Source organism: Pseudorca crassidens, chromosome 2 (assembly GCF_039906515.1).
Source record: "Pseudorca crassidens isolate mPseCra1 chromosome 2, mPseCra1.hap1, whole genome shotgun sequence".
In the NCBI taxonomy this organism is placed as follows: domain Eukaryota; kingdom Metazoa; phylum Chordata; class Mammalia; order Artiodactyla; family Delphinidae; genus Pseudorca; species Pseudorca crassidens.
The window spans coordinates 75,593,124-75,609,677 of record NC_090297.1 but is presented as its reverse complement, the minus strand read 5'-3'; the positions used below and the strand labels follow the sequence as shown (position 1 = coordinate 75,609,677).

Below are 16,554 nucleotides of genomic sequence, written 5' to 3'. Positions count from 1 at the left end.
GAAGTTCCTTTAGCATTTGTTGTAAAGCTGGTTTGGTGGTGCTGAATTCTCTTAGTTTTGCTTGTCTGTAAAGGCTTTAATTTCTCTGTCGAATCTGAATGAGATCTTTGCTGGGTAGAGTAATCTTTGTTGTAGGTTTTTCCTTTTCATCACTTTAAATAGGTCCTGCCACTCCCTTCTGGCTTGCAGAGTTTCTGCTGAAAGATCAGCTGTTAACCTTATGGGGATTCCCTTGTGTGTTATTTGTTGCTTTTCCCTTGCTGCTTTTAATATTTTTTCTTTGTATTTAATTTATGATAGTTAGATTAATATGTGTCTTGGCATGTTTCACCTTGGATTTATCCTATATGGGGCTTTCTGCACTTCCTGGACTTGATTGACTATTTCCTTTCCCGTATTAGGAAAGATTTCAACTATAATCTCTTCAAATATTTTCTCAGTCCCTTTCTTTTTCTGTTCTTCTTCTGGGACCCCTATAATTCAACTGTTGGCGCATTTAATGTTGTCCCAGAGGTCTCTGGGACTGTCCTCAGTTCTTTTCATTCTTTTTTTTTATTCTTCTCTGTGGTAGTTATTTCCACTATTTTATCTTCCAGGTCACTTATGTGTTCTTCTGCCTCAGTTATTTTGCTATTGATTCCTTCTAGAGAATTTTTATTTCATGTATTGTGTTGTTAATCATTGTTTGTTTGCTCTTTAGTTCTTCTAGGTTCTTGTTGAATGTTTCTTGCATTTTCTCCATTCTATTTCCAAGATTTCGGATCATCTTTACTATAATTGAATTCTTTTTCAGGTAAACTGCCTACTTCCTCTTCATTTGTTTTGTCTCGTGGGTTTTTACTTTGATCCTTCATCTGCTGCATATCTCTCTGTCTTCTCATTTTGTTTAGCTTAATATGTTTGGCATCTCCTTTTCACAGGCTGCAGGTTTGTAGTTCCCATTGTTTATGGTGTCTGCCCCTAGTGGCTAAGGTTGGTTCAGTGGTTGTGTAGGCTTCCTGGTGGAGGGAACTGGTCCCTCTGTTCTGGTGGATGAGCCTGGATCTGTGTTTCTGGTGGACAGGACCATGTCCGGTGGTGTGTTTTGGGTTGTCTGTGACCTTATTATGATTTTTAGGCAGCCTCTCTGCTAATAGGTGGGGTTGTGCTCCTGTCTTGCTAGTTGTTTGGTATAGGGTGTCCAGCACTGTAGCTTGCTGTTTGTTGAGTGTAGCTGGGTCTTCACATTGAAATGGAGATCTCTGGGAGAGCTTTCGCCATTTGATATTATGTGGAGCCAGGAGGTCTCTGGTGGACCATTGTCCTGAACTTGGCTCTCCCACCTCAGAGGCTCAGGCCTGACACCTGGCAAGATCACCAAGACCCTGTCAGCCACACGGCTTCCCCAACTCCTATCCACCTAATAGTATACATAGAGGACTTGCAAGGCTGTGGATCCTCATGCATCAGCTGCTTGTTTTGTTCTCTGTTGACCAGGGGAATTTCCAGTTCAGGAGTCTGCTGATCATGGTGTCCCTTTGAAAATAATGGAAAGAAATTTGTTGGCAGTGCATGTAAGGGCAGGCTGAAGCTGCTCTGGCTTGAGATGATCCAAAATTGCACCAAGATGGAGACAACTCTTGACTTCTTAAAACTCCTTTTTCCTAGATCCACACATGTTGCTTCTGTGCTTCACATTGTTTAAGTGTAGTGTTTCTGAGTTTTCCAAAGAAATATGTATGTGTTGTATTTGGAGCAATTTAAATTTTATTGAAGAATTCATGGGGAAGCTAAGGAAGTATTTATGTCACAGAAAAAATAAAACAAAGCTTTTACATCACTGAAGGCATCAGCATTTTAAAAATAGTTTCCTATAACTCTGGAGCTACCTGGTGCCCAGGTTGCCTCAGCCTCTTTCTATTATGAAGGATCTTCATCTCTCTTCCTTTCTCTCTTTTTCTTACTTTCAAAAGGAAAACCAACTAATCAGTAGAAACAAAATCCCTGCCTGGCCTCATACAGAGCCATTGCCCTGCTCCTCTGAATCCTTGGGACCATCCAGAAACCAGGTACAGTGGGAAGATTAGGAGGGCTCCCCTTCAACCACAGACATTTATAGTGTTCTCCCCATGAGGGATTCAGGGCAATAAGAATTTTTAAACACAATTATGGCTTAGGCACTTGTCTTTCTGGATGGCTTCAAAAACCACTCCAGATTGTCTCTACTTCTTCTCTAAGTTCAAAGTCAAAGCATTTACTCTTATACTATTACTTTTCCTGTGACATGTCATTTCTATTCCCTAAATTTGCTCTTTTCTCTTTAACTAGCTGGGCATAGCTAAGGTCTCAGAGTTCATCCCATATCCCACAATTCCTAGCAACCTACTTTGATCCACGTTTTCATGAATAACCTCCCATTGTAATTATTTCAAGAGTTTTGGCTATGGCTTGCTTGAAAATTCCAGTGAAGGCCCTGCTTAAACTGAGATCTCCTTTCTTTATTTCTTATTACTTACCAATTCTTTTTGTGTCTCCCATATGACTACTGTCTTCTCTGCCCTTTTCTATTCTTCTCCAAAAAGGCTAGGGACTAACTTTTTTAAAAAATTAGTAGTATGTATCTTTTACTACATAGCCGTTTTAATTTTTTTTCTCTATTAGAAAATAATGGAGTCTTTTTGACTAGGGATTCTTTAGAGTCATATAACTAGGAAAAGAGGAAAAATCAATCAATTCTTTAATATAATACTATAATTGGTCACTAAAATACAGTAATTTTAAGAACAAAATGTACAATAGATGATACATTTTTAACTAAGATCAAATGCTCATATTATAAAAGTATTAAGAGTATTTTTCAAGCAATTGTTATAAGAAACACAAATTTTTTAAAAGAAACTTTTCAGGAAGGATTTCATCTGTTTTAACCAAGGATAAGAGAATTTCTCTAGTGTCATTGTTTATCTTAAATGTCATATCACATACATGTTTTATTTCCATGTGGATGAGTTATCATGATATAGATTATAGCAATGAGTCACACATTGTAGATTGCTTATTAAGCAGGGGATCAAGCCAAAATATTAAAATTCTAGAGTTTAAGAATATGTTAAAATTTTCTCTTACTTCTGTTTTCAATTGTAAATTTTTTTTGGCATTCTCCTTTAATCCTGTATTGCAATAATTATGTAGAAGCAGTGGTTAAATGGTTAAGTGATTGGGCTTTGAAGTTAGGCTTCCTGAGTTCCAGTAAAAAGCAAAGCTTTTTACTGGCTGCATGACCTTAGGTAAGTTATTAAACATCTCTGTGCCTCAGTTTCTACATCTGTAAAATTTGAATAGTACATGTAGTGATTAAAACTGTGTCTAGGTCAGAGTAAGAGTTTAATAAATATTAATCCATATTAATTATGGCCTTTCTCTGGTGTGTGGCACCTGCTTGGGCACTGTTAGTTGCCTACCCAATAGTCAGCCTCCTTTTCTTTCTGGCCGAACCTGTCTTCCACCCACGACAGAGGTCGGAAATGTCTGATGCTCATTTTTCCAAGCCTCCCTCATACTGGGGCACTATGTAACCCGATGCTAGCTGATAATCTAAGGAGTAGTCTCTTAGCAAGAGAGAGATGAAGGAGAAGGAGGTGGTGGTGTGCGGATCGTTCACAGAAAAGATTTTTCTCCCTGAAAAAAAGAGAAATGTCTAAGAAAAGCCTACCCCTCTTTCCTATAAGGGTGCCAGAGGCTGAGGGAGCCTCTGTGGCCATTAGATGGAAGGTGAGGAGGTCAGTCAAAAAGTGAAGGGTAGTAGAGCTGAAAGGTAGAAAGAGCCTGTGTCACCGATGACACTGGTGACAGCTGAGCCAACGGGGGAGTACCAAACTCCAGACTTCTTACTGTGTAAAGTAATCTCTGATTCTTTAAGCAACCATTAGTTAGGTATCCAGTTACTTCCCACCAAAACTCTTGCAAGTGCTAAACGTACTTTAGAAAATAGCACTGGCATTTCTAAAAAGTGCCAGTCAATGTTTGAAAACATGTACAGTAAGTGGTTTAGTATATAAATGTATGATATTTTGATGAACGAAGTAATATTATATTCATTTCCTCCACAAAATTTTGACCAAGCAATTTTCTTTTCTGTACAAAAGGATCATGCTTAGCTTCAATAAGCTAACAATGGGAAGACCTATTAAAAAATGCCCATCCAAAGCAGATAAGCCTAAAATAAAATAATTTTTTAAAAAGCAAATAGCAAAGCTAGTCCTTTAGCTTTCTTAAGCTTTTCTTAAAGTGTATACTAACCAAAATATGCTAAGTATGCCAATTTCATATTTGTATCCCTGAATTATTAATCTTTGGTCTCCACATTCTATCTTCTTATGAATATTTTTCTTCATATTTGACACCTGGGGATCCTTTATTTTCTGAGTGTTCTTGAAATAGTTAACTAACTCTCTAATTTGTAATTATATTAGTAGATTTTTAAATAATACAAAATTAATAAAATAGTGTCTGTACTCTCTATGACCACATCTTTATGCCAGACTTCAATTGCTTACACTTATTCTTAAGGCCTTTAATACCTAATCAGAGCCAAACAATAATATATTTTAAAAAGGAAATTTCATGCTTTTGCATCATTTTCCCTTGGTCAGCCAAAGAAATACTGATGTTCAGAGGATAGAATATTGAGCTTAAAATATAAGAATAAGCAGTGTTATTTTCTGAATGATATCAAAATAAACTTCTGATTTAAAAATTGGCTATGGGGGCTTCCCTGGTGGCGCAGTGGTTGAGAGTCCGCCTGCCAATGCAGGGGACACGGGTTCGTGCCCCTGTCCGGGAAGATCCCACATGCCGCGGAGTGGCTGGGCCCGTGAGCCATGGCCATTGAGCCTGCGCGTCCGGAGCCTGTGCTCCGCAACGGGAGAGGCCAAAACAGTGAGAGGCCCACATACCGAAAAAAAAAAAAATTTGGCTATGGAATACAATATATTAAATGTTCCATACATGAACTAATTTTCTGTAGTGTATGCTGAAACTTGGGCTAAATTTGACAGTGTTAACTCGTCAAACATTCTGGATTTTTGCAGGTTATGGTAATTACTGGAGTCATTCATAGCTTAGAGGGAAAAGTAGATTAACATATTCTATTACCTTTTTTTAAAAGAAAGTTCATGTTTGAAGTCTCCAATTTCTGTGGACAATATCTGGATGAAAAGCGATAATCAGATCCAGCAAACTCACTCCTTGGTATTTACCCAAAGGAGTTGAAAACTTATGTCCACATAAAAACCTGCACATGGAAGTTTAGAGTAGCTTTATTCCTAACTGGCAAAACTTGGAAGCAACTGAGATGTTCTTCAGTAGGTGAATGTATAAATCATCTATGGTACATTCAAACAATGGAATATTATTCAACACTAAAAAGAAATGAGCTATCAAGCCATGAAAAAACATGGAGGAAACTTAAAGGCATATTACAAAATGAAAGAAACCAATCTGAAAAGGCTACATACTGTATGATTCCAAATATATAAAAAGGCAAAACTGTGGAGACAGTGAAAAGATGAGTGGTTGCTAAGGGTTTGGAGGTGGGGATGAATAGGCAGAGTATACGGGATTTTTAGGGCAGTGAAAATACTCTGTATGATACTATAATGGTGAGTACGTCATATATTTGTCCAAACACATAGAATGCACAACACCAAGAGTGAAACCTAATATAAGCTATGGACTCTGGGTGATAATGATGTGTCAATCTAGGTTCATCAGTTGTCACAAATGTTTCATCTGGTAGGAGATGTTGCTGATGGAAGAGTCTATGCACGTGTGGGGCAGAAAATATATAGTATATCTCTGTTCCTTCCTCTTAATTTTGCTATGAACCTAAAAATGCTTTAAAAAAATAAAGCCTCTTGGGCTTCCCTGGTGGTGCAGTGGTTGAGAGTCCGCCTGCTGATGCAGGGGACAAGGGTTCGTGCCCCGGTCCGGGAGGATCCCACATGCCACGGAGCAGCTGGGCTTGTGAGCCATGGCCGCTGAGCCTGCGCTTCCGGAGCCTGTGCTCCGCAACGGGAGAGGCCACAGCAATGAGAGGCCCGCGTACCACAAAAAAATAATAATAATAAAAATAGAATAAAATAAAACCTTTTTAAAAAAAGAGAGAAATAATCATTCTAATTTTATATCATGTGCTTTGCACATTAAAATAATCATCGTTTACTAATACTTAGCAATTATAGGACACAACGATTTATCAGAGACAGGGCTATGTGTTCTACAAATATGACCTCAATCATCATAACAATCCTATCAGATAAGTAGATTACTCTTTAAGTTTCTTAAAGGAAAACAAGGCTTAGAGAAGTAAAGTAATTTACCCAAGACTCGTAGCTAGAAAACATGAATACAGATAGATATGTTTCCAAAGCCCTTGCTGCTAACCACTATGATACTGTAACAACCCATTTCAGCTTCACCTCATGCTTATTCCCAGCCTGATCTCCAATGGTTTAGTTAGTGCAGAACTGGGGTAGCTGCCTTTCTAAATAGTTTCTGGTAAGGACCTCCTTTCAACAACAGGTACCATGTTGCCCAAAACTACAGACTAAATAATTGTGTTCTCCCCAAGTTCATATTTTAAGAACCTTAATCCTCAATGTGATGGTATTTGGAGATGGAGGCTTTGGGATGTAATTAGGTCATGAGGGTGGACCCCTTATTATGGGATTAGTGCCCTCATAAAAAGAGACATGAGAGAGCTTGCTTCCTCCTTCTCTCTTTTGTATGTGAGGATATAGCAAAAAGGTATCCATCTGGAAACTAAGAAGAGGGCCCTTATGAGGAATCGAATCAGCTGGCATCTTGACCTTGGACTTCCCAGACTCCAGATCTGTGGGTAATAACTTTCTGTTGTTTAAATCACCCAGTCTATGGTATTTTTGTTATAGCAACCCAAACTGACTAAGATGCCAATTAGATACAACTGGATAACAGTATATAACAAAGTTAACCTTGACTCCTACTTCATTCCTTACAAAAAAGTGAATTCAAGATGGATCATGTATTTAAATATAAAAACTTAGAATCATAAAGCTTTTAGAAGAAAACATATAATATCTTCACAAATGTGGAGTTGTAAAGCACAAAACCATAAAAGGAAAAATATTGATAACTTAGGTGGTATCAAAATTTTTTAAATTCTTCTCATCAAATGATACCGTTAAGAAAATGAATAGCCAAGATACAGACTGGGAGGAAATATTCATATTATATTTTATAAAAATACAAAAATAAAGAACTCCTACAAATCAATAATAAAAAGATAACCCAATACAAATTGGGCAAAAGACTTGAATAACACTTCATAAAAGATATACATATGGCGGGTTTCCCTGGTAGCGCAGTGGTTGAGAGTCCGCCTGCCGATGCAGGGGACACGGGTTTGTGCCCCGGTCCGGGAAGATCTCACATGCCGCGGAGTGCCTGGGCCCGTGAGCCATGGCCGCTGAGCCTGCGCGTCCAGAGCCTGTGCTCTGCAACGAGAGAGGCCACAACAGCGAGAAGCCCGCGTACCGCAAAAAAAAAAAAAAAAAAAAAAAAAAAAAAGAGATATACATATGGCCCATAACTATTAAAAAGGTGCTCAACAAAATCGTTAGTTATCAGGGAAATGCAAATTAAAATTACAGTGAGATGCCACTTCACACCCACTAAAACAGTTAAAATAAAAAGGTTGCCATAATAAATGTTGGCAAGGATGTGAGGCAATTGGAACCCTAATACATTGCTGGTACAAGTACTTTGAAGATGGATATGACATTTTCTTATAAACTTAAAGATATATATATCCCATGACCCAGCAATTCCACTTCTAGGTAAACAAATGAAAAAATATGTTTATAAAATGCCTTTTACAAGAATGTTTGTATGAGGCTCATTCATAATAACCAAAAAATCAACAGGACAATTGATAAATTGTGATATATTCATATAACTGAATACTACTCGGGAATAAAAGGGAACAAAGTACTAAAATATGGAACAACATGACTGAATCTAAAAGACATATATATATTGAGTGAAAGAAGCTAGACCCAAAATTAATTAGAATGTATGATTGCATTTATATGAAGATCAAGAATAGGCAAATTAACCTCTAGTGACAGAAAATAGAAGGTGGTTATCTCGGTGTGCACGTATGTGTGTGAGAGGGGGTAAAAGTAGTTTTGGCTGATGGACTGGAAAGGAATACAAATAAACTTTCCAGGTTGATGTAAATGTTCTATATCTTTGTTTTAGGTAGTGGCTTCATGGGTGAATATAACTGTCAAAACTCATATTCTAAACATTTAATATTTGTGCACTTTATTGAATGTAAATTATAACAATTTAATAGCAGCCTGTAGTGATCAGGAAATAAGTAGTTATTGAAGGCAAGCCTTTGGTGAGAATGGCAGAAATGAAGAATACAAAGATTGTGGGGTGGGTTTGCTCTTTACTACTGTATTAAGAGGCTCAAAGAAAAATGTGATGAGCTCAGAGGTCAGGAGAGCTTCTATGATTGCCTTAAAAACATACCTCTAGGTCTTCCCTGGTGGCGCAGTGGTTGAGAGTCTGCCTGCCGATGCAGGGAACGCGGGTTCGTGCCCCGGTCCAGGAAGATCCCACATGCCGCGGAGCTGCTGGGCCCGTGAGCCATGGCCGCTGCGCCTGCGCGTCCGGAGCCTGTGCTCCGCGACGGGAGAGGCCACAACAGTAAGAGGCCCGCGTCTATACGTTGCTAGGATGACTTATCTAAATCAAATATTAATGCTGTGAAGAGCTGACTTACAAGGTAAGTTGAATAAACAGACTGACTAGATGAAAAGATCAGGCAATGACTGAGAAGGAGTTGGATCTTGAGAATTGTCGTGAAGCTGTTTGAGTAGACTTAGATAATTCTATCATCTTGATAGACCCTAGAGAGCTTTTTGCTTTCTGAAAAACTCCTCCTTACCTGTCTTATAAGGCTGGTCTTGTCTTCTTTGAAGATTCTGAAATAACTTCATCTGAGGAATTTACCTTCTCATAACTCACTGTTATCATTTCTTTATACCTCTAGACCAGCACCATCCAGTAGAAATATAATGTGAGCCACATATGTAATTTTAAATTTTCTAGTAGCCACATTAAAGATAGTAAAAAAAAAATGGTTAAAATTAAATTTTAATAATATATCGTATTTAACTCAATATATTCAAAATACTATCATTTCAACATGTATCCAATATAAAAATTATTAATGTATTCTACATTCCTTTTTCATATGCAACATCAGTGTGTATTTTGCACTTAAAGTATATCTCAGTTTGAACTAGTCACATTTTAAATGTTCAATAGCCATAGGTGGCTAGTGACCTCTGTATTCTCCATATCGGACCAGGGTTTCTTAATATCATCATTATCGACATTTAGACTGAATAATTCTTTTTATGTGTGGGCTGTCCTGTGCATTGTAGGCTGTTTAGCAGCATCCTTGGCCTCTACCCACTAGATGCTGGTAGTACCCCCCGCCCCACGCATACCTCCAGTTTTGACTCCAAAAAAGAATGTCAAGAACCACTGGTATAGATCTACAGAGTTGGTGGATGTTCCTACCCAGTATATTATGCCCCGGTATATTCCAGGGCATAAGTAAAAAGTCTGGCCTAGGAAAAAGCTTTCACACTAAAAAATAGGCAAGATTTTGCTTATTCATATTGGCAGAAACCTATGGAATATGATAATGAATTCAAGGGTGTTAGAACGGGCATGAAAGAATATAATTTTTGATGAGGCAAAAATTTTTAATATGGATATACTTATCAGAGGCCTTGGATTCATCACGCTTGCCTGAGCATCTGGGAGTTGTTCTAAAGGTTTTCTTAGTTGGTTGGTTGAAACCTGGACTCAGTGGTGGCCTGCACTAAATAAAGTTGAGATGCTAGAAATCTCTCGATACATTTTAGAGGATTGATTTAAAAGACTTAGGGAGATAGGATGCTTGCAATGGATTTATCATTCCAGTCACCTATTCATTAGGTCAGTATTCATCATGACCCAGTCACCTATCTCCAAATATGTCCTGAGAAGGCCCAGAAGACCTTCTCTTCACTAATGCACTGAGAAAGTAGTGAGGAGAATGCCAAAATCCTTTGAAATTACTGTAGCTTCTGTCCTCTAAGCACAGGGATGAAATTAGGAGATTATGCCATTGAAAGGGATCCCCAATTCCCTAGTGGACATAGTAGGATCCAAAAGTGGCAGAGACCAAATGACTGCATTTAACCATCAGAGATGAGGTACTGGTGGTTACCATAATGGACAGGAGCGCCAGAGTAGTAATCATAGTCATTTGACTAAGAGGGATCTTTTTTTGTTTTCTGCGGTACGCGGGCATCTCACTGCTGTGGCCTCTCCCGCTGCGGAGCACAGGCTCCAGACGCGCAGGCTCAGCGGCCATGGCTCACGGGCCCAGCCACTCCGCGGCATGTGGGATCCTCCCAGACCGGGGCACGAACCCGTGTCCCCTGCATCGGCAGGCGGACTCTCAACCACTGCACCACTAGGGAAGCCCCTAAGAAGGATTTTTAACAGTGGATAATTGATCATGATATCCCTACAATGAAATGGACGGACAGTCTGCTAGGATCCTAATTGATCTGTATAATGAGAAGTTGATAGATCTGATAAAGAGAGACCTAAACTTCATTACCTTAGTGGGGACCTACAATATCTTGTCATTGGCTTCTTAACTCATGGCTATTAAAATAGGACCACCAGTTGGTAGCCCCTAGAACTGTCTTTTCTACAGAAATAGTAAGCCAAAGCAATACCATATACCTGGGGAAATTCTAGTGATTAGTGCCACCATCGAAGACTCGAAAAATGCAGGGTGATGATTCTCATCACACTAGCATTTAACCTACCATTTGGCCTGTGTAGAAGATGAATGGGTCGCCTAAGATGAATTGGTCTACATCCAGATGTAGTCTTTTTATTAGGTGAATAAGCACAATTCTTAACACCTAACGTTCAGATATCACTCTAAAAAATGTCTTTTATTCATCCTAATATGCATGAAACAACTGAAGTCATTCACTTTCATTTGGAAGTGAGAGAATGGGGGAGAATTTATTGCTTTATGTAAGGGCTTTGTTAATTCTTTAGCTCCCTGTCATAATTTAGTGTGCAGGAACAGTGATGATTTCCTCAACTTATGGGACATCACTTTTGTCTACTACATTTATGATATTGTGCTGATAGGACCTAATGATCAGGAAATAGCACATACCATAGATGCCTTGTGTAGTAAATTGTCTTTCCCATAGATTCTATGGACCTTGACACTATCCCATTCAGAGGTGGAATGTTTTACTCTTTCCCTCAGATTTGGGCTGACTCTCTATTTTATTTTAGATAACAAAATGCAGCATAAGTGATTCTGTGTAACTTCTGTGGCCATAGAGCTGCAGCTTCTGCATTTGTTGCTTGGAACACTTACTCTTGGGATGAAGCTGCCATGAAAAAAGCTCAGTTGGGTCACATGGAGAACCAATAGATAGAATGGAAGAGGTCCTGGCCTCCTGAGTGAACCCAAGTCACCAGACATAAATAAAATCATCTTGGTTAGTCCAGCTTCAGCAGCAATCTGGTTTCAACTTGGTGAGAGACCCCAGCTATTGCCACATGAACCAAAAAAACCACCCAGCTGAACCCTGCCTGAACTTCTCAAAGAAGTTCAGAACAAATAAAACAGTTTTTGTTTCAATCCACTAAGTTCGATAAAATAAGAAAAGGAAACCAAAACATACTGGAAAGAACACATGCAATTCGGAGTGGGAAAATGACAATTCAGGGTTCTGCTACCTTACTAAAATTTCTTGGGCCCAGTGGTCTGGGATATATTAGGTTACCCCCTCAATATTAAAGTTGTTTCAACTTGCATCCCCTTGGATCACGATGTTGGCTAGGGTCACTTATACAGCTGCATTCAGGGAACAAGGCTGTGCCTTGAAAGTCAACTGGCTCACAGGTCTACCACCTCAGGTGAGTGGCTCAAACAGCTGGGATCTGGATGGGTTTCCCTCTACAGCAGGGTAATTGGATTTCTTATATAGTACCTGGTTTCCAAGAGAGGAAAGCAGAACCTGCTAGGTCTCTCAGGGCCTAGGTCTGGAACTGGTCTCGGATCACTTTCACTACATTCTATTGTTCAAATTCAAGAGGAGGGGAAACAGACTCCACTTGTGATTTGTGTACAGGGATGAGAAGAATTGTTTGTATGCCATTTTGGAAACAGTTTATTACACCACCAAACTTTTTTAAATTGCTTTTTTATTTTGCTAAGTATTGCTATTCATCCTGTAACTTTTAACTTTTTATTTCATTGTTTGCAATTTTTACATTATAACATACATTTGTTGTCATGAAGAAGAAAAACACAGTTTTCATGCAACACTGAATTGTTGCATCTTACATACAAATGTCCCACTAATGAGTTTAATGATTTCAGGCACTTGATATTTTAAATGCTTTATATCAGAAGTTTGCACACCATGTCCTGTGGGCCAAATCTATCCTATTTTTTACTTATTTTTGTAAATAAAGTTTTACTGGAGCACAGGGACTTCCCTGGTGGCACAGTGGTCTTAACCACTGCCTGCTAATGCAGGGGACACGGGTTTGAGCCCCGGTCTGGGAAGATCCCACACACCATGGAGCAACTAAGTCCGTGTGCCACAACTATCGAGCCTGCGCTCTAGAGGCTGTGAGCCACAACTACTGAGGCAGCATGCCCTAAGTACTGAAGACCACACGCCTACAGCCCATGCTCCGCAACAAGAGAAGCCACTGCAATGAGAAGCCCACGCACTGCAACAGAGTAGCCCCCGCTCATGGCAACTAGAGAAAGCCCACACGCAGCAACGAAGACCCAGTGCAGCCAAAAATAAATAAATAAATTTATTTTAACAAAAAGTTTTATTGGAGTACAGCCAAGCCATGTATTTATGTATCCTCTATGGCATCTTTTAAGCAACAGTGGCAGAGTTAAGTATGACAGAGGCTTAACCCACAGAATTTAAAATATTTAATGTGTGACCCTTTATAGAAAAAGTATGCTGGTCTCTGCTTTAAATTATGCAGAAATCCTTGGTGGAATGTTTCACAGGTGGTCAAGTGTTTAATGATACTTGGGGAAATTGGGGGTTTTGAATGCGCTGGAATGAACTGTTATTTTCCCATTTATGTAAAAATGGAATAAGGGGGGCTTCCCTGGTGGTGCAGTGGTTGCGAGTTCGCCTGCCGATGCAGGGGACACGGGTTCTTGCCCCGGTCCGGGAAGATCCCACATGCCGCGGAGCCGCTAGGCCCGTGAGCCATGGCCGGTGAGCCTGCGCGTCCGGAGCCTGTGCTCCGCAACGGGAGAGGCCAGAGGCCCGTGTACTGCAAAAAAAAAAAAAACCCCAAAAACAAACAAAAAGAAAACAAAAAAAAAATGGAATAAGGGATCTTTCTATCCAAAATTCACTATCCAACGAGATTTTAGCAACAGGTTAGATTTAGAGGATGAGGGATGCCATATTTACTTTACCTGGACAATTCAGTTAAATAAGTCAGTTTGAGAATCTTATGTAATCATTTTGAGATTTTGTGAATGTTTCCTCTTGAATGTCTTACACAGGTGGTAACTTATAATACCAATGCAATTTAATTAAAATAAGTATTTTTCTTAACAGCAGCCTAACATCTGTGTACAATTATTTTTCTAATTATGGCAAGTTAGCAAGGTTAGCTAGAATCCTAGCTTAGTGCTAGAAAAATCCCGAGAATTATGTTCCTTGCCCCCAACGCTACCTGTCCTCTTCCTCTTTTCTTTTTTCTTTTTGCAGATGAGAGGACTAGCCCAGAGAAGCTAGTTGACTTGCCGAAAGTTATGATCCATCAGTGAGAGAGTAGGTACGTATATCCGCAGTTCCCCGTGCTTATTAACATTTGCATATATGGAAGCTAATGTGTTGGGGAAGCTAATGTGTTGGGGAAGCTAATGTGTTTTTTCACACACACACACTGTATTTTATTTTTACAAGAGATAAATAAACTGGTTGGGGAACTTTTTGCTGGACAATCATAGCGCTGGGGGAGGGGGGGCGGCGGGGGGGAAGCATTGCTGGAATCATCAGTGGAAAATATTCTTTAGTGAAACCAATAAGACGTACGCCATGGTTAAACTGCTCAGTTGATAGTGGCTCTATTTGTGAACCTAATGTGATAGCCTACGATTTTGAACGTTAGGTTGAGGCATTAGATAACTTTTTTTTTTTTTTTAACTTTTCCAAATAGAATCTGGCCTTGTTCAGTTTATAAACCATACCAGCTGGCTGTAGCACAGATACAAATAATTTGTGACCTGAAAGATGCCTTCGAGATCACCGTCCGGTTCCCTCATTTAACAGGAGAAAATAGGCCCAGGGAATGATCTCAGATAAACAGATTTTAGCTGTTTACATTTATAACGAGCTTTCTTCCAGTCGCGGTTGCCTTGGTTTTTTCAAATCTCCTCCTTTAAATAGCAAAAGCAGGACACTTGGAAGCCAAGTGTCAGAAAATTTGGAATCCATCGGCCTTACTTCCCTTTCTGGTTGAATTCAGTTAAGATTTTAGTAACTACACACAAACGCTACCCTTCTCGGAAAACAAACGGTCGCGGGGTCGGGGGAGTTCACTGGGAGAACCAACAGAAAGACAAAGCTGCTCTCCCGGGCTCCGCCCCCTCACTCCTGCCAATAGCAGCAGACGCCGGCACTCGCTTTCCCGAGCTCGGCCAATTGGCTGCGCCGCTGCGAGCCCGACGGAAGGGGCGGGGCGACCGTTGCCAGAGAAGCCATTTGCTGGTTACCAACTCCGCTTTGTGCCGCTTGCACCTTGTTGGGCGTTCTGCCAGCGCGAGCCGTTCTAGGAGTTCGCCTGCTTCCCGCGTCGAGTCCTTGCCTTCCTAGCTTTCACCAGCTGCACTGCCCCCCGCGTCCCGCTCCGTTCTAGCCGACCCAGCGCTGGAGAACACAGGTATGCTCACGGGCGGCTTACACTAACGTTCGCCGAGCGTCAGCCTTGGCGGCCCTGGCGGACCCCTTTCACAGCGGAGCGGCGGCGGGCTGACGTCACGGCGACGTACTGACGCAGCGGTAGGGACGTCGGCGTGCTTTTGGAGGGGGAAGCAAGCTTCCTGGGCTTGCATGGCCGAGGCTTAGTTACCGCGGGCAGCTCTGGGGGCGGGGCGGTGGCCAAGGTGGGTCACGGAAGTGAGAGGCCCTCGCGTCCACCCAAAACTGAATTCAGCCGCTTTCTGCCTACACCGTCCTCTCCCCCCAGACAGACAGCCTGGGCTTGGGAAAGGCAGCGAGGAAGTGTGTGGTCCCTGGGACAGCAGGGCAGATCTTAGCCGAGGTGGGCTTGTCCAGGACGGAGCCCTGACCCGGCCGGCCCCGGGCACTGCATCGTTGCTTACCGAAATAGTGCTCTCTTACGTATACGGCTGTTTTTAAAATGCCCACCATATAATGTGCCAGACTCTGGTAAGCTCCGGGGCTCCTTAAGTAAAGAATACTCTAGGCCTCGGGGAAATAATTCGTTCTCCAGGGTCCTAGAGTGCAGCCTCAATTCCTTTAAGTGTGTGGTTTGGGCAGGTCACTAACGTTACTGCCTTCAGCTTCCTTTTCTGTAAAATGAGGAGGATAAGTCACTTTAGAGTGGTTGTAATAAAAGAGATTAAGTTAACCAGTGCCAGGTTTTGAGTAGGTGGTCAGTAAGTGGTGCTTGTTTAGTGAGGAAACCATAGCCAGACTTTGGCTGGTGTTGGGATAAAGTCTATTGCAGAGACGAAGTTTTCCTATCATCTCACACATAGTAAGGTTTCAGGTGTTTTTGAATGAATGAGGTTCTTGGAGTAGTTTTAAGCACCACTTGGTTAGTTATGGTTAAAGGAATAGACTGCGGTAAGCCTGTCGGCTTTTAAAATGTGTTTGATACCTTTCTGCTTTAATAAGATTGTCACGGCAATGTTTGTCATGGCCCTTAACAGCCAGGTATCCATTTTTTGCTTCTCATTTTCTTCTAATTTCACAATTGATGTGTATTAATAGGATAGTTTTTGCATCTCAAACACCCAGAGGTATGAGAAAATGGCTTTGTTTATATTGCTACTAATCACTGCTTAGTTTGTGCAAGTGACTGAGACCCAAGTATCTGGGTATAGCAATGAGGTTGACAGAACATCTATCCCCTTGGGCACAGTTCTGTTGGAAGTCAATAATTGTTCTCCTGGGCTCTGGTTTAATAGAACTCAGTCAATTTTTGACTACATTGAAAATGACTTGTAATAATTCTGCAAAGAATAGATTTTGAAAGGATTGTTTTGAAGTTAAGATTTGGTTCTATACAGATAACTCAGATCTGCAAGTAATTTCAGGAATGGTGAATGACTCAGGACGATTTTTTTTTTTTTTTAAATGAAAAAAATTAAGGAGAAGGCCTGGTGGGAAAGCAGCCCCAACA

At 40.6% G+C, this 16,554-nt stretch overlaps 1 protein-coding gene across 1 annotated transcript in view; it reads left to right on the top strand.

Moving 5' to 3' along the window:
• The first annotated feature begins 15,190 nt into the window (after nt 1–15,190).
• ODF2L (outer dense fiber of sperm tails 2 like) overlaps nt 15,191–16,554 on the top strand; it is a 58,177-nt gene continuing 56,813 nt past the window's right edge. Inside the window, exon 1 of the mRNA XM_067726782.1 lies at nt 15,191–15,289. The gene's annotated coding sequence lies outside the window, so the exon portion shown is untranslated. The remainder of the gene's footprint in view (nt 15,290–16,554) is intronic.